Here is a 19,143-nt window from a genome sequence, read left to right on the forward strand (position 1 = left end):
AGTCGTAATTGCGTAATCACCTGTTATACATCATCGTGGAATTAGAACTGTTAGTTATTAACAAGTAACTAATTTGTAACATCGAGTGACGTTCTAATCTCACGATTGTTGTTCTGCACGGTAATTTTTATCCGGGAATTTACCATAAAACTTGAAGAAAATTTCTTTCAGTGGAGAAATGGAGACTGGATGAGACGGTTTAGAGAAATCATCGTCATTTCGTCAAGCCCTAGCATTCCAGCTCAGAAGTACTACTTGATAAATATCGTGCGTCATCTCTTCATAGCTTCCACTTAATTTTTTTTCCTAGTTCTTCACAATCCATTTGTCCTCTCACTTCGTTTCATCCAACGATTACTCACATCTCTTGTCGCAGACTAATTTTTCCCTGAGCATTTTCCTCATACACGCATATGAGCCGCACTCCTTCACCGCACAATGCACAAAGAGTACACATACAAAAAGACGACTGCATCCATACACACATCATCCCCGAAAAAGATACGAGCAGCGAGCGAAAATTGCGTGTTTATGCCGCGCATAATACGATCATTTGGCAAAGAGTCTCGACGCTCACGCGCTTATCCATCAATGCCGCGAGAAGACATTACCGGTTTCATTTTCCTACCGTATCATCGAGGACAGACAGATACTCTCGCACTCGTGATACTTATTGCCATCCGGTCTGACCTTTATCCATCTCGAAAGAAGAGGCACCAGGATATAGCTCAATTTTTTTTACGCGACGTTTCAGGAAGGCTGAGGATGAGTTTCCCGGTGCTTAGTCAATCTATTGTAACCCCAGATACAGTGCAAGGGTGAGTCGGCCATGAGAGAAAGAAATAAAGAGTGCCGTAGTGGACAGTGGATACGGGAAAAAATCAAGGGATCATGCAAATGTGCCCAGCCGATTATCGACTTTTTATTCAAAGTTCGGCGAGCGAATCGCCCTCTCGATTATTCCACCTCCTCGACTACTCCTTTTTTTTCGGTCTCCTTCGCTTGAGTTGCGGGAACGGGGTTGCACGTCGCAATTCTCTTATGACTTATTAGGTCGCTTTAGCATTTCTGTGAATGGAGAACGCCACGAGAAGGCCGGATGTGCGCCTTTTTTTTCTTCTCCTTCTTCTTCTGCACTCAATTTCTCGTGCCTTGCCGACGACAGCCAACGATAAAAGGAAAAATTGAGACTATTTTTTTTGGCCCCCTTTTTTTTTGTTTCGACAAGATGATATACTCGGTTATTCAAAATTTTTTTTATGCGTGATTGTAATAAAATTTATCTCTTTCTTTCATTGTAAGTAGTACCCGTGTGTGTGTGTGTTTGGTAATAAACGAATTTGAGGTGGTATAAATAATAGCATTATATTTTTCTGTGAATACAATTATAGTATCAAACTCAATCATGGAGAACATGATGAAATCATGTAGTTAAAAAATTTATAAGTAAAACTATCAAGCATCAACTGTAAGTGATGGATTAATTTTTATGAGGGCAACGTTAAATAATCTAAAGGTATCCTCTCGAAAAAAAGTCAACTTTCTTTAAGTAACAAATTCAATCAGTGCCTAGCAATTAGCCGATTGGCTGTTCTTTGCTCCTCAAGGCACGTCTTTGCTACAAGAAGAAGAGGAGGACAACTACGTGTTCTCGTTTTGTCGAGCGATAAAGTGATTCACTGATTGAGAGAATGGAAAACCAGTCAATGGGAAAAGAAAAGTTCTTCAAGAAAACGATTCCTGTTCAATTATTGATACTCCAAGAATTAAAAAAAAAAACTTTATTAATTTGTGTTAGAAGCGATTTTATTTTATTTTTCATTGGAAATGTCGAATGGATGGTACTAACTAATCTTAAGAAGGAAAAATATGATGGGAATAGTTAGTGCCAAAAAAATTACGTGTCTTGGTTTTGCTCCTTTCAAGAACAAGCTGTTGTATCAATCAAAAATAAATCCAGCCTAGTACACGGACTTATTATAAAAAAGTTGATTGTCGAGCTCTGGATTGTGACTACGAGAGTCAAATGACTTGCTTGGATTTTGCTTGACGAAGAATACAGCGTAATCAAGGCATTTTTACTCAAACGCTCAGTTAACACTTTGTTGGATTCGCTTGGAGACACATTTTTTTCCCAATCATCCCACCTTCAATATCTTCGGTATTCCCCGTAGCGTTCCTTCTAATAAAACTGTCGATAGCCGGACACCACGGCAACGCGCGGGGACGATAGACTTCCCGCATGTCGAACTCGCATATAATACGGACCTTCCTTTCACGGACACATGGATGCTTTATGTCGTGTATCCCTTCATCCCCCTGTCCTTTTGTGACGGTGGCCAGCAATTTAGCCCCGCCGCCTATTGTGCACAACATATATACGAACTTTCACTGGACTGTGCAATACAACTGGCTATTTCTGATTTTTTTTTTTTCCCTATTTTTTCGATGTTGATGTGCATGAACGCTTTTTTATTTATATTTCTTACGTGTTTATGAAAATGCGTTGCAAGATGCGGGCGCTTTTGTCGATTTTTTTTTTCTGATTATGAATGAGATGTGTGACGTGACCTTTTACCCGAGTCAACGTATGAATGGAATATTGATTGGTTTGCATGATTTTTCTGATTTTCATATAAACGAACAGGGAACAGTTTTTTGGGAAACAGGATGCATTTGTTCTGTTGACTCATGACACGCGCAAAAATTTAGTTGCATAATGAAGTGAACACTTTCTTTCATTTTTCCCTTTTTTTTGGATACACATCATTTACAACGATTAAGTAGAATAGTAGTACGTTATGTTAGGGCAGCTGTATTTACTGAGATGTGATTTTTAAGGTCTATAAAACATATTATACTCTTATTGTTAATAATAATTTATTTGTTAGCACGTGAAAGATAAATTAATTTTTGCTTCATAATAGTTTCATAAGCTTTAGTTGAACAAGTATCAACCATATCATTTAATTTACTAAAGTTGTTGCGTTTTAAAATATGATTTAAAAACGTGTTATCTGTTCACTATATTTATTTTTTGAATATTTTACACCGCGAAAAATATTAAAGACATTAAATTTTATATAATTTTGTTGGAAATGTATTATTTTCGTTGTAGTCATATGGTAAATTATAAATTTGTTATGACAATTACTAATAATGATTGGTGTTCTAAAATAAGCGAAAATGCAAGTTGTGTCATAAAACGAAACTCAACAAATTCATTCAATAGTGTCTGCACGGCTTTAAAACCAAGCTTCCACACAAAAGCTCCACGAAAAACCTCTCTACCCGTTCTACGCTAATATCGCATTCCAACGATTTCATTTCGCGACTCAGCACGCGAAATTACGTCGACGATTCTCTGTCTCTCTCTCTTTCCCTCCTCCGTATACCTTTTTTTCCCTTCTATTCGTCGCTTGTCTACCGGCCCGTGTCGTTTTAGGCGCTCGAATAAAATCTTCCATAGGTGATACATACAACTCTCACAATTGTAATTGGACCATTGGAATGGAGGAAGCCAAGAAAATCGAGATAAAGGGGCGAAAAAGAGAGAGAGAGAGAGAGAGAGAGAAAGGCAAAACAAAAAAAAAGAAGTAACTGAAAAGGTGGCGATGCTCATAAGCGTTACGATTACAGCGGAATTCGCTCTCTAGCGGACTTTTATTTTATTGTGCGCGTAAGGAACAGAGGTGGTGCGTCGATTGGATTGAAAAAATGCGAATGCGAATTCTTCGTGTCCTCCCTCTCTGCTTTAAGTGAAATTGAAGCGTTGGTCGTTACTTTAGTCCAAGCAGTGGTATTGCGCCGTAACCACGAGTAAAAGTTGTTTAGCAAATTGATTAGAGTTCTACGTTTGATGAGAACGTTTTTAACATCGGTTTCAATTGATTTTTCCAATTGTTGGGGTACAGGTTTTACTTTAATTTTTTTACTATGTTAAGATTTTTCAAATATTTACTTTTTTGATAGTGGATGCATGTTTCAAAATAAAAACATAATTGCAACGACGTTTGTTGTATGTGTGTACACTTAAAAAAATTTAGCCCCCTCGAATAAGTACGAAGTCTAAGTTAGAATTTATCTCACAATAAGCTATTTTTCCAACATAAAATACATTTTGTAATCAAAGTGATTTGATTTCATGAATTTAACTTGAACAAAAGTGTCGACTACATCAGAAGTCAATGAAAGAATGAACTTACTTATTTTTTAGAATAAAAAAATTATTTAATCACGATAAAATATTTTCTTTTCTATAAAGTATGTGCTTATGATTTTAAATTTCATCATAACTTTTTAAAACCTATTAAAGTCTACCTAAAGTTGTTCCATAGTTAATGTCATTAATTTCACGATAATGCGCGAAGTTCAGTAAAGCTCTCACTTGCAACTACAACTCTCCAAAATAAAACTAGAAGGAATTAAATTATTATTGGGTATACATAATTAAATCAAAGCGGTAATCTCAAGTTTCTCACATTAAATCAGCTGTTTAACCACTCTCACTGTTGTCTAGTTTCATCTTTTTTATAAAAACTTATAGTCTTGAAAATAACAAATCGAAACAAAATTTTAATTTAACAGATATTTTTTGAAATTTATTATTAATTATCATGCTGGATGCAATACTGAATCCAGATGGAAATAAATTATAAAAAAAATGAATTTAAAAATAAATTTTTTGTTTAATCTTAGAAACTACCAATTTATTAGACATAAAATCGATTTCGGTAAAGAAAAGTCTGTTTGGAGATGGAAGCTTGTAAAAGACGGTGATAATTAGTTTCGCTTCCCTGCACGCTATGAAGCGCTTTTAATTGCCATCAGTAAAAAGCTACTTACTCGCGAAAAAGAAACTGGTATTCTGAAATAATGGTGACAGATAAAATGGCTCGTTCCACTCGGTGCTGATATAGAGCAGTGCTCGTAATTTTTTTCTGTCTTTGTCATCCATTGCTTCTCTTTTTATAGCTTTTCTTCTCTGGCGTATCTCTGAACGCTTGTTTATTTCGCTTTTTAATGGGGACTGATTTGTGAACAATAAAAAAAAAAAAAAAAATAGATTTGTACAATTCTAAGGACAAATTTAATCATTAACATATGATTAACATAATGAATTGTCAATTACGTACTGGTATTCAATTATAGTTATTATTTTTCTACAATTGTGTTGATGGTAATACAGTTCTTGAAGAGCACAATTTTATTTTCTTTCTCTGTGTAAACTGAGAGTTCTGATACCATACCCCTAATAATCTTTCCCCCTATTTTAACGTAGCAACTAGCCTTAGTTTACGTTGTAGTATTTTTTTTCTAATTTTAATATTCTCCTTCACAGTCAAAGAGAGCAGTCATTTTACCCCTTTGTGCTAAAGATAACCTTAGTACATGGACATAAATTTGATATTTTTACAGCCGAAGACCTTCCGTCCGTTAAAGTGATAACAGTATCAGTTACTTAAAGAGGCTTTCTACCAAGACATACTCTAACGGTCTAATAATAGGGTTCAATTCGCTGCTAGTCTATAGACACCGAGTGAAAGAGTTAATAAAGATTAAGAATATTCCTAGAGCGATCTAGTTTCCCATGGATTTTGTAATATTTCAAAGTTCAAAAATTCACCAAGGGTTCAAAGATTTATCACACATTATCATATCGAGTAAAGTTCGCCTTTTTATGTGTTCATAAAATTATGTTACGAGGTATTCTAACCACAAACCAAAATCGTTACAGAAACTTTGCTTGTACTCTTTCAAGACCTTCACGGTCACTTCCGCTCGAATACCATACTCAAGCCATTTAAAGAAGGAAAAAAGAAAACTATAAATCAGGTCGTTACTCCTTAAAAATCAATGCAGAGTGCGTGTACTAGTACGACAGCGCATTTAATTCCATAAAAAATCTAACGCTATGCAGGACCAGAGTGACATGTGTTTACGTGCTCCTTTTCGTTACGTTTTGCTTACTGGCAAGGTTATAAAATTTCAAACGAAAAAAAATCTTACGTGTTCATTAGAATCGCTTGGAACCGACGGAGCAAAATGGACTAAAGACTAATGAATTAAAATTGAAATATACAGCTGTGTGCCACTCGACTTGACGAAAAAGTGCTTTCAATTAAAGGGACTAGAAATTTCTCCATCAAAATCGACGAATATTGTGACGATTTGCACATCATGACTTTTAATTAAACCAAAAAATCAAGGATGGCTATCCATGAATTCGATACCCAGGGGTCTTCACTAGATACCTACTCGTCATCTATAGGAGGACTATATTCTCGAGTAGCAGTGTTCTCCTTGCTACATGTTTGAATCAAGTATATATACAAACCGTGCCAGGTTTCTAAGCTCCTAAGTGGTGATCTCAGAAGTGATAAATCATTATCATCAACAGTTTTATACTTGTAAAGTTTTGTTTACATCATAGTATGTATAATTCTAGCACTGTGTGAATATTACAGCGATTTCAGCGAATATATATGAAAAATAGTAAATGAAAAATTTTAAAATCGATATAAAAGACTAAAGATTGTGATTCTTTGCCACCAACCAAGTATTCTAGTGATTTTTTCTACTTTGGGCGTTTTTTTTTTTTTTTTTTTTTTAATATTTGGGCGTTCATTGTGCCTTTGGTAGGAGAAATAGCGTTTGCCACTGATGAGTATTCGACCGGGGCGATCACAACAGTCCCTCGGGCCCAGTGTCGAGAACTACTACTTCGATATGGGGAGAACGAAAAAATCTGTAGTCATCGCGGCTTGCGGACAGAAAGACCGGTACCGCTGTATCAGCAGACCACAACTTTTCTCTTCGTCACCTTTGGGTGTCTCACCTTTTGGGTATGCGTATACAGTCATGACGACAATAAAAACACATGACAGCGACATCGTGCGCTTCGATCGTTAAAAAAATATTCCCGTTCAGAAACCATTTGAAGGTATTTTTTATCCTTTCTGCTTCCCAGAGATAATGATCTGCTGTTGTAGTTTGTGAGCGTTTATGATTTGTGTACGACAGTAGTGTAAGGTACTTAATAAGATCGCACATTCCCGTGCGATGTGTGTGCGAGCGAGCTTGCACATACTTTAAAAAAAAGTTTAAGTATATTTTTCGATCGTTCCCTCTTCTTTGTTGTCTTTATTTCTCTCAGCATATATTTTGACAAATATTGATGGTCATGTATATCCTTACGCATCGAATTTTATGAGCCTTATAATATGCTTTAATGATTCATTTTCGGATTATCATGCTTAGAACGCATGCCGTGTATGATGCGATGTTGACTGAGGTGAAGGGTATTATAAGAGCCAAGTTATTCATTAATATTGATACCTGTCTCTCTACGGGTAATGAACCATAAAATTCTATTCCAACTCTGATTGGTCGAGAAAGTTTTTTGTCGTAATTTTGACAAGTGGATCCATGACACTTTGAAACAAAGCCACGAAAGAGCCTCGAGAAGACAAAAAAAGACTCTAATCAAGCCAAGCAGTCCATGGCATCCTCTTTTATATATTTTCCGGCCACATTACACCCTCTTGGTTCTCTTCGAAAAAAGCACCACACACGCATGGACATTAGAGCCGGACAATAGTCAAAAACCGGTTAGAAAAAAAGTGGTAACAACCCAACGCCTGTTCCAGCATACATTTCGATGCGTTGGGGTTCCTTCTCAGCTTTCCTCGAGCACAGAGAAACATAAAAGACTTGACTAGATGAAGAAAGAAGAGAAGGAAGAATAAAGGGATTGAGGTTGACTGATCATTGAAAAGCAACTACTCCTACAAGGGTCCACGAGTCCCTCTCTGAGGTACTGGTGTATGTATATATGTGCAGCTGGGACGTCAAAACGGTCCTTTGTTTGGTGACGCTATACCTGCACCTACACGTATGCCAAATCGGGTCACGCCGACAATGGATCGATTTAGTGCACTTGTGCTTGAGAGAAGAGTACCCACACATGTATACATATACACGTCTCACCCACCCATCATCTTACTCCCGCTTGGCAGGATCTACGCTATGATATCTCTCGGTTGTGCCTCCTCGATCACGGGCATCTTAAGTCCATGGCAGTGTTCCCTCCATGCATGCGGCATAATGGATTATGTAATATAAGAAGGATTGTCCCCATTGATTTTCAAATGACCAATGTTTATTCAATGCGAGGGCAAGCGAGTAAGAGTACGCAGAGAGACGAGGGGTGATCGTCGTCGTGTGACCGGTGCGGAGGATTTATAGGCATCGTCTCACCCCCCTTCTTTTTTTTTGCCGGGCATCGAGCGAGGATTAAGCCCTCCTCGTCTCGTCTTTTTTTTCTCTTTTCTCCCTTTTCTTTACCCTTCGTTCTAATGGATACGTGTTGTGAAAAGTGTGAAGTTCGTATAATGAATTCGCTTGTAATGGTTTGTCGATTTGGATTACGTATGGGGGAGTCGTTGAAAATGGGATGACGACGGATGGTGATGTATCTTTTCATCCACTTATGGATTCTCAAGCTCTGCTGCGATGCATATATTACAATAAACTTTTGTTGAACTAAATGCTTATTGCTTTTTATTCAATCGTAACTGTATACTAATACGTAAGCTCTTTTTTTTTTTTTTTTTTTTTTTTTTTTTTTTAATTCGAACAGTTCATTGAACTATAAGCTATTGATTTTGAAAAAAAATTAGTGGGTGTCAGTGCATAAGAGCAAGCGATAATGAGTCTCTCTTCGAATTGGTTTTCAACAATATTTTATGATTACGATGCAAAGGTGACTGATGATCCCTCCCTTACAGCGCAATAGTGTTTTTATAATCATTCAAATAAAACTGACTCAAATTAGTTTTATTAACAACCATGAAAACATATCTATATCACGCTGGATGCACGTGTTAAATAACCATTTAATGTATTTATCTTTTTTTCATTGATATCAAGCAGTTGGTTCTCCGCTTGTGTGATTTTTTTCATACTAACTTCAAATCAAAACATACAATTGTTTTTTTCAACGTTGAGTGAAATACGCTGGATTTTTCACTGACAGATTTTCAGAATGTGACTCTGCCACAGGTTCTTGATGAATTACGCGTTAATAATCACAAAGCGTTGTTTATCACAAGATAAATAATGTGATGCGTTACTCACTACTGGTTTCATTAGTACATCGACATCGGCAGCATGACCAGAGAGAATAATGCATTTTTGAAAAGTGCGCTTGTGTAAGCCGTATGGTTCATAAAATTAACGTTTCACGATAAAGTCACTGTAAAAGCTTTTGTAAATTTTTGGAAGGCTTGGAAATTGGAAAACGCCGCTTTTATCGTATACACATGATGTAACGGGATGCCAACATTGAAGATTCTTTCAATTTTAAAATCAATAATTACACGTTAAACGAAAAAGGTCCTTTCCACCGGAAAACAATGTTACAACGATGTGTTCCCTCCTGTCCGAAAGAGAAGAGAAACAAAAAATTTCCAGCGTGTCGCGTCCGCTGGACAGAATTATTAATCACCGAGCTACAATAAAGCTTGGTTCGCCGTTACATCGCTATGCAAGCCCTTTATTTTTACACTCAGACGACTTTTGCAATTTTCGCCTGCAATTTCGCGCTGGTAAATCGAGCCCGCGAGGTGTGAAATAGATTGAAAAAAAAGGAAAAAAACGGAGAGAAGGAGAGAGAATTGACACGCGCGTACCTCTCGAAATTACATCGATAAAAAATGTAGGGTGAAAAAGTCCCCCTTTTTTTTGGGAACTGTGAGCGAAACAAAAGGTTTGATGCAGCAAGGTACGCGAGAGATGTGCAAAGGTAAAACTAGTTACGCACACGAGCAATATGAGGCTTGTCTGATGGATGGAGTATTAAAAATATTTTACGAGAAGAGGCTGCCTGTGCTCTGATTAACTCTTTTCGCATCCCATCCGTCCGTCCTCTCTTGTCCCTTTATTTTGCTGTGTTTCCCTTCTTTTTGTACACTTGTTTCTTCAATCTTTTTTTAGGTTCTGCCTGCACATTTTTTACATTATTTTTTTGTTTGTTTTATTTTTTTGATTTCTTTGTTTTCAACAGTTTTATCATTATTTTTTTTTTTTTTTAACAATAGAAAACATTAATTTACGACTCTTCGAAGTTGTGTAAATTGTGCTATTATAAATTTTTGGTAGTAAATTTTTTCAATCCAAATGAGTATAAAAGTGCGAAAAAGAACACTGCTAACCAGAGCTCGCCGGTAATGTAATTCTGTAGATGTGCCGATTATTATGCAGCTAGTCATATCGCATGCCGGGGCTGGCTCTGGCTTAATAAACGGCATCTGTCACGGCACGTTGCATTTCCCGTTTTATGTTTTACGATCCGGTTTATGTTTCGCACCGTACGTGCCAAAAGAACGGAAGGGGAAAGGTACCTCTTTCCGTACCTTGTGTGTGCTCGTAATTATACTGCCCTGTGGAATACCTTTTTTCATTTTACTACGCTCCTCAGCTAATTATCGGAGGCTGCCTTTATCTTTACAAAGACGTTTTTTTAAATTTGAATTATTTTGTTTTTATTGTAAGTCATTTGTTTTGACAAAACTCTCAAAGTTTCATTTATATAAATAAATTATTTTTGTACTTTAGAAGCAAAAAAATTTATTTATTTTTGCTCTTTGTAATCGTATTACAATAACCGGCGTTGAAGGTGCTCGTGTGACAAAAACTACCATTTTTTTTGGTTCATCATTATATTTTTCCTTTTAAACTTTTGTTTTTTAGTTGATGCTGCTTTAACTTACGATTTCGATCTTAAAATTTATAAAAATATTGTTAAAATTAATTGTATCAATACCACCACCCCAATTTCTATTATACTACTTGTCGAGTCATAAAGTGGTTGGTTAGGAGACATTAGAAAGCTGAAAACTTTTCTAATTCAATGTCGTTACGCCAGTTATCCAGCCAGCCACGAAGATTACTCGACTTTTCTTGACTTTCAACCCTCGGCTTACAACCTCACGGTAAGAGATTGAAAAACAGTATAAAGAATGTAGAAATAAGCTGGGAAGACAGGATTCCACTGTCGCCGTCGCTCCGAAGATATATTATATGTAAAGCCGTGTTTGCGTGTCGCCTTTGTACGAGATTTACACTCATGGATCCACCGCTGAACTTTCTTGAGCAGAAGTGATGCTGATAAAGAAGATCAATTTCGCGCAAGTAAGTGTAGCCAAGTTTTTAAGCCAAATGGATTTTATGCGTGATTTCAATTTTGGACTTGAGCACTCGTTACATAATATACCATTTGTCTCAAAAACAAACAACACGATTCAATAATATACATTAAATACATTACAAGGCCTCGAAAAGTATTTGTCTGCGTCAGACAGCAATTCCTCATATTTCGCTATGATTGGCTGCCTTGGGCGGACTGTAATTTTTTCATCTCTCAACACCGGCGCACACTGTTTAATGCTATCAACTGTCAGGTATTTTGAGGTGCTAATTTATTCATATGTTCATAAATCATGACGAGAGCGGTGGTATAGCAATATCGTTGCAAAAAAATTAATTATCTTCATCATGACTACACTGGCTCGTCGGTTCGTTGGTGGCTGTTTGGTGAGTTATTAGGGTCTTGAGGGAGACTGAGAGCAGCGAGACATAAATTATTCTTTTGAGTAAATTGAAACACTGCAGAAGCGTGAAAACAAAAATTAAGTATGCGCTGTCTTTTTTTTTTAATTCACTCTAGTATTCATGAATACATTTGAATGTTCACCTATTATATGTTAGATGAGAGTATAGGAGTGCGTATGTATTCAGTGCGGAAAGATAATAATAAAATATTCGTACAATTGTCTGTTAGTCTGAATAAATAAGAAACGCTGTTTTTTTTATCGTGAATTATTTTTGTACAAACAATTGTTGTTTGCATAAAAGCGTGAATTTGAAATTTTCAAAAAGAATTTGTGATTTAAAGTTTTATTTATAGTTTTGTAGTAGCAGTAAACTTAATACGATTGCAAGTAACGTTTCTTGGTAGCAAGCAGTTGCTAAAAGAAGAAAAAAAATTGTGGGTCATTCTTCAATATGTACATAAGTAATATTTACTAAATTTTTTGATTTTCTAAAACTAATTTAGACAAAATCTTGTATTTATTGTGAGAAAAATTTTGATTAATTTCAAATGTTACATATTTTCATGACAATCATCAGAGAAAACTCAAAAATTTAAATTTAAATTAATTCACTACTTGTCACGCGCTTTCTTTTTCATAATGTAACGGGGTTATTTTAAAAACACAATGCCAGAACAATTTGTTTGGCAAACTGAGGTGAAAAAAACGAAGAAAACTCACTCAACTTAATTTCATCATGAGAGGTTGAAAATTAAGTGCATAGGGGCTCTCACCTGCGGACCACACGTGTTTTCTCGGTGTCGGCAATTAATTATAATCTCCCTTGGTGGCACTTTCTCTCTCTCTCTCTCTCTTTGGCCGCAAAAAGGGTTGAGGGAAGTGGGCCTGGCCGCATGTATACACACAGTAGCAGTCACACACGATAGTCGGTAGCCCTTTCGGGGGCCACGCAGACCGCGGTGACCGCAAATTAGCGGTAATTCTTTTTCGTAGCTCGGCGGCGGCGGCGCAAGAAGAATACGGGGAAGGAAGATTGCGTCGAGTCGGCTTTTATAATCGAAGTGCGGATGCCTTTCCCAACCGCGACGGCGACTATGGTGACTGCGCGACACATTATTTATTTGTTTAACGCCACATTCAATTACGTTGGCCGACCCCAGAGACGATTGCGCGGTAGAGGAAGCCTATTTACATGCTAATGTTTGTTGCTACCGCACCCGTGATGATGGACCTTGTGCTGCATGGTATAATTCTAGCTTTTGCGGCCAAGTGCACGCACTATGATTGCGTGGAGCTGAGAATTGGAGGTTGCGGAACAAGTAGATACACTGAGGTGAGACTGATTGTAGATTTAAGGGAGTCAGGCTGTTGGAATATTTACCGTGGAATCAAGTTGATTTTTTTTTTAGAAAAAAATATGAGTGATTTCGTGTTGCTTGAATATTGAGTGACTGACTACAATAATAACTTTAGTTCGAAACATAGTTAGCATAATATTTTTTAATCCAAGAAAATGTTTTTTTTTTTTTTTTTAATTTCACTGTTAAGCAATAGTCTAATCTTCAAGGGCATAATGGAAACAGAGATGCTGTTTAGTCTTATTGTTAAGATAAGTAAACTCCATTAATGTACGACCATCTCCTATTTTTATTTATTCAAGTGCTTAATTGAGTATAAATATTCGACTCAATAAAATAAAAGAATCGAATCAATAGAGTCTTTTCGACTCGCCAATGACTATCGCAATAATTTTATTTCCAACTCGCAACAACCAAAGTAAAAAATGTCCAACGAGAAAAAGCTTCACCGCGTCGCGAAAAAAGAAACTGTCAAACTGCCGGCTCGTCGGAGCAAACGAAGACATTGAAGAGGAAAACCCCTCGCTCCTACAGCGACAAGAGTGTGGTTCTTTTTTTGCACGCTCCCCCCTTTTCGCGCCAAGAAAGTGCATAGCCAAGTGAAAACGGCGCGCACCTTCCCTCTTTTATTTTTTTTCGTTAAAAAGAGCTCGCCTCTTCGTTGACGACTTCGATCGAAGTCAAAGCTACAGTAGTAGTAAAGGCCAGAACACGTGCGGACGAAGAGAGGGAGAAAAAATTGAAGGGGTAGAAAGCGAAGGAGTATACGGATCTCGACTCGAGTTTTCCTTTGAAGATCCTTCGTCGAATTTCTATCAGCAAAAAAATGAGGGTGGTTCCTTTTCAGGTTCTCCCAAGCAGCTCCCAAGCTCAGCCATTATAGTGTAGCCGTAGGGTGTCCCGCTGCGGATGGGCTCGTGCACCCGGCACACACGTACACGCCCGAGCATGAGAAAAAGAAGAGAAAAGAGCGAACGCTGCCTCACCCCCGGAAGAGTCGATTGTTGACCGAAAAGTCGCCAATTTAAAAGAGCCCCTGGCGCTCCCGTTTCTTTTCCTTGCGCAGAGCACACGCTAGCTTTGTGTACGGATTCACCGATGGAAAATTGAAAGGAAGCGCGCGCTAGAGAGAAAGAGAGAGAGAGAGAGAGAGCTGACTTGACAGAGCGAGTAAACATCGCGTCGTTACGGACGGATGTTTACAGCGGGATTATTGTCAGTGGCACGACAAGCTTCCGATGGATACATGTGTACTGACCAAGTGCCGAGCCCACTACTTTACGACGTGGTTAATAATATCAATTTTATTCGAAGAGGAGGAGACGGACTAGCTAGGCCCGAGGGCGCTGCCTTTTATAGCCGGGAATATGATGCCGTGGTGCGTACGACATGAGCGTTACATCACTACGAGCTACCGCTTAGCCACGCGATATCCTACGGGATCTTTTTTTTTCTCCTGGTGTATCTAAGCAAAGTGAAGAAGCAATTTTCTCGGCTTGTTAAATGGATTTGGATGGCTGATACGTGGCTGCTTTTAATCATAGGATGCGATGCTCTAGTGATTTATTACTTTGGGACAGCGATTGCTGACCTTGTCTGTCAAGAGGTGAAGCCACAATACACTTTTTTTAGCGTAAAAAGTTACCATTTAAATAAATAACTAGTAAATAATGTATAAAAAAAAACACTGTAAAAATTAGGTAATATTAATGGTTATTCATAGTTTTTTGAAATTTTTCACACAAACGTTTTCTGCTGGGAAATTTCTAGATTTTTATTGGAAATGTAAATAATTTGAAAATGATTAATTTCATGCAAAAAGGGATGCAACGCTAGCGCATTTAGCTATAACATAATGAAATCGGTCATAAATAAAGTCAAGTCAGATGAGCAACTACAATACTACGAAAGAAAAAAAAAAAAAAAAAAAAAAAAATGAGACGAAATATATACACAGTAGTCGGCAACCCCCAAGGGTCAAAACTTGTTTTACTTTTAAACTTCCGTTGGTACGGCATATATCACCCGGGCTCTGGACAGCGGTCACTTTTCTCTTTCTCTCTGCATTAGATAGTAGCTACAAACAGTCTTCGCTCCCTATAAAACACATACGAGCCATTAATCCCGAATAGAAGGAAAATATTCGGCTCTCACGCGCAAAACGACCACACTACGTACCTCTCCATATCACCCCTAACAATGCATGTAGTCGTCCAACCTTTTATATGAATACAAAAGCAACTGCGAATATCTATTATCAGAGATGACTACTCTATGATCGTGCCTCATATTTTTACCATAGAGAAAAAGTGTAAGCCTTCAGAACTTAAATGTTTGAGAGTACGATACTTGCTTTTAGACATAAATTAGATGTGATACGTATTTCTTAAATGTATAAGTGTGCAAATCTGTGCATGTGTGTACTGCTCGATAGGCTAAAAAATGCACGATAAGTTACCGTCATTTTTTATAACGATTATGATATTTCACTGGGAGATGATTATACTTAAAATTTTTTTCTGCTTTGATTCCAAAAAGGTATTTGGTTTTTCTTGTTATTACTGCAATTTCATTGTTTTGCTTTGCTTGTACTTTACCTATAGATTAGTAAATTTTTGTCAAATATCATGTCTTCAATTGTATTATGGTTAATGCAAAATATTATGGAATCAATTTTATGACATAAATTTCATCAAGTGTCGATGTGACAAAAAAAAGTAGTACAACGCGTATATAGTCAGACATACGCCAAGTAATACGTTATTTTATGACTATAAAAATTATACCGGGATTTTTGTAGTTAATCACTCATCCTTGGATATTTGAGCAATTTGGACTTGGCAATCGAATAAATCGTGTTTTGAAAACCAATCAATTATAACACTAAATCCATTATCAGCAGTAACATTGATTCTTCAACTTATTTGTGAAATTTTGTTTTAAGTGTTGTAAGAGCAAGAGGATCAACAAGCAGAGTCTTTATTGTTTTACAGCCAGGCAGCTTCAAAAAGCTCTCTCACAATTTTAGAGCTATATGACATTGCGTAATTCGGCCCAATAGCGGCCCAAAACAAAAGCACCAACAGAACTCGACGTAGATCTCAACGAAACCGTAGTCACGCAAGTATATTTTCGCGAAAACGCTCCTAGCCTCGTTGCCCTGCTCCTGCTATAACCATTGACAGCAGCTCTCATCGTAAGCCATCCTACGCCTGCACGTAATTACTCGAAAAGGCGGGCTTGGCATCGGCGCCGACTTTGTTCCTAATCCTCGTAACCGTCGGGCGTTACGTTTTAATGCTGATTGCGTCACGCAACCCCTTTTGCGATGCTCGCTGACGTTGTCATTCGGATGGCCGGCCCATCGACACTTATCTCCCTGTACGCGATTACGTAGATATACGCTGTGGTGGTACACGAACATGCTTGTAGACAGAGTGATAGTCACCAATACATGCATTTTGTTTGTTAAAGAGGGACTACTTTTTCGTATGCATTTGTTGACGTGTCTTGCCTGAATCCTCTGATTTTATTAAATAATGGCTTCCTCAGCAGTACCATGTCGTGAATCGTTTAGATTATTGTCTACAGTCGTCTCGTTGATTACATGACCCAGTAGGCGCATGATAGTTTGCACTTAATTAGAATTGCCAAGTGGAAGGGGATGGATTCAGGAACGCACGAGAGTGTTTGTGTGGAAGGTAGTGTAAGTCCTGATCTAACCTTTTCGAGATAGAAAAAGAAATTAAGGACACGTCAACCCTCATTACAGGATACCAGGGTGAGAAAGAGTCGTGGATTAAATGTGCTTGAGTTTGAAATAAAAGGGGACTTGACTAGGTATCACTTGAGATTTTGTCTTTAGAAAAATTTTTCTTTTAATGTGTGATTTTTTCCTGTCACGTAATTTCATCAAACAAATTCCAATAGATAATATTATTACTTGTGCGTTATCATTAAATCATAGTTACAACTTAAGAGTAAGTTAATGCGAAATCCAATCCTCTGTAATTTTAAAACGTTAGGTAAATGGATAAATGAGTTTCGCTAAAATATTGGTGGAAAAGATAGTTGAAAGGGACGAGCAGCGAAGCGACGTGGCAGCGCAAAAGGAGAGGTAGCCTGAGGCTTTCGTTGGTCACCATAATCCTCTACTCGATGTACACGTGGTATAGTATAGTAGTGCCTGCGGGTTGAATGTCTGCTGCTGTCATCGATGTCCGAGTTAATTGCTATTTCCATGGTCGAATAAATTAATAAAGATTAGTCGCGTGTCTGCTGGAGACGTATCGATGAAAATTTGCTCGTCTGTTTCTTCTTACGACACGTTGTGGAAAGCCTTTTTTGCGCCTGGATTGCATACATATCTACGTTACATTTGATGAAATCATCAGGGAATACGGGAAGGTGAATGGCACTGAAAACTAGGTTATTTTTTCATTTTTGTTTCTGCGCTGCAGCATATTTGTTTAAATTTTCAATAAGCATACTTACTTTGGAATTAATATTTGTCAAGCGTTTATTGTATGTATACAACTATATGTTGTCTTTATTTGAATAATACGTACTTTCTATGAATAAAATGTATTTTAATGGGCAAAATTATTTTCAAATGGACCAACACACTTTTTGTGACGACTTTCGTTGTCCAAGCTTTTTGTTCGCATGCAATAATGCTTGTATCAAATTTTTTTTCGTAACGAAAGAATAGACATCCTCGCTCCATTTACTTTTTTTTGCTTGGTGAATTTTTCAAATCCATTTACTTTGAGAACGACGTGGCTGTTTCAAGCTGACATACAGTGAATTCTGCGTTCATTTTATTTTTGAATATCTGTCCAGATAAAAAACTGGAGTATCTCTATTAAGATCACTCCAACAATACTGTTTAGAAGTTTTTAATCTCAATAAAGATTATCTGTTGATTCAAATATTGATTTACCTGTCCTCTTTAAATTCATAATTCTTATAACTTTTCCCCTCATGTTAATGTAAAACCAATAAATTGATAATTTTCGATTTAAAAACTAATGAAAAATAAGTACCATTTCATTGGGATGCATACATTCATATCGTTGCGCCCAAGGAATCTTCAGTGAGCGCAGCAGACTGCTTATTACACGTATGTACACCACCAGTGCTGCCGTAAGAGCCACATAAATTTTCCCGACACGAAGAGAAGCAGGCAGCAAAGCATTACAAATTTCTTCTGCTTCTAGTAGACAAACTTGTCTTTTGTCAATTTTACCTCACCTAATCCTCACGTTTGGCTGGCTAAATCCACCTTGAGCGCGCATCTCGCAGAACATGTGCATGCGCATGGAAATTCCAGTAAGTAAGACCGATGATTTATTTATCGTGATCAACCTCCCTCGGGACAGAACGAAACTCGGCTGCTCCAAGTGAAGCTACTTATATGTGCTTACGAGACTTATGAACGTTATTTGCTTACAAAATAATTCATCGAATGTGCGATCGTGAGGCAGTAAATTATATTGATAAACAATGTGTATTAGATGTATGATTCGAGCATGAGTAATATCACTGCGTGGTTCAATACGTGGAGTAACAATGCATGTTTTGGAACGTATCAATAATTATTATGATAAAATAATATAGGAGCTATTATCTGTCATAACTGATTATCATGCTTGTATTTTTTAGGTGGTATATTTGGATCCTTGTGTATCTTTATGAAACATTTTTTCCAAAAAAAGCCACCTTTCTGGGAGATTATAATCATAAATAGATAACCAATCGAATAATGCAGACAACATAATCAATAGCAGACTAACTGTATATGAGATAGCTATTCGAAGAGAACAAAGCCAAACGAAAAATCTCGTATAATTTAACAATACCAGAGAGATATATTTGAAAAATATGTGTATATAAAACATGTTATACCCTTATAATACCAGAAATCCGTGGGTCGGATCGCAACACCAGCACCGGCTACGGCATAGAGCAGCATGATGGAGTATCGTTATTAATCTCCCTTCCCTTCCACGTATCCGTTTTCGACGGCACATACTCAGCAACAGTTTTTCCGAGCTATCCTTCCGTAAACTGCTGTTTGCAAGTTCCTCGCGAAAATGCAACTCTGTTGGTAATTAATCCAGAGAGAATGAGAGATGGAACCCGATGTATAACGTTACAAACGACATCGA

Source organism: Copidosoma floridanum, unplaced genomic scaffold (assembly GCF_036245765.1).
Source record: "Copidosoma floridanum isolate Cflo_tuat_1 unplaced genomic scaffold, Cflo_Japanese_pri ptg000029l, whole genome shotgun sequence".
In the NCBI taxonomy this organism is placed as follows: domain Eukaryota; kingdom Metazoa; phylum Arthropoda; class Insecta; order Hymenoptera; family Encyrtidae; genus Copidosoma; species Copidosoma floridanum.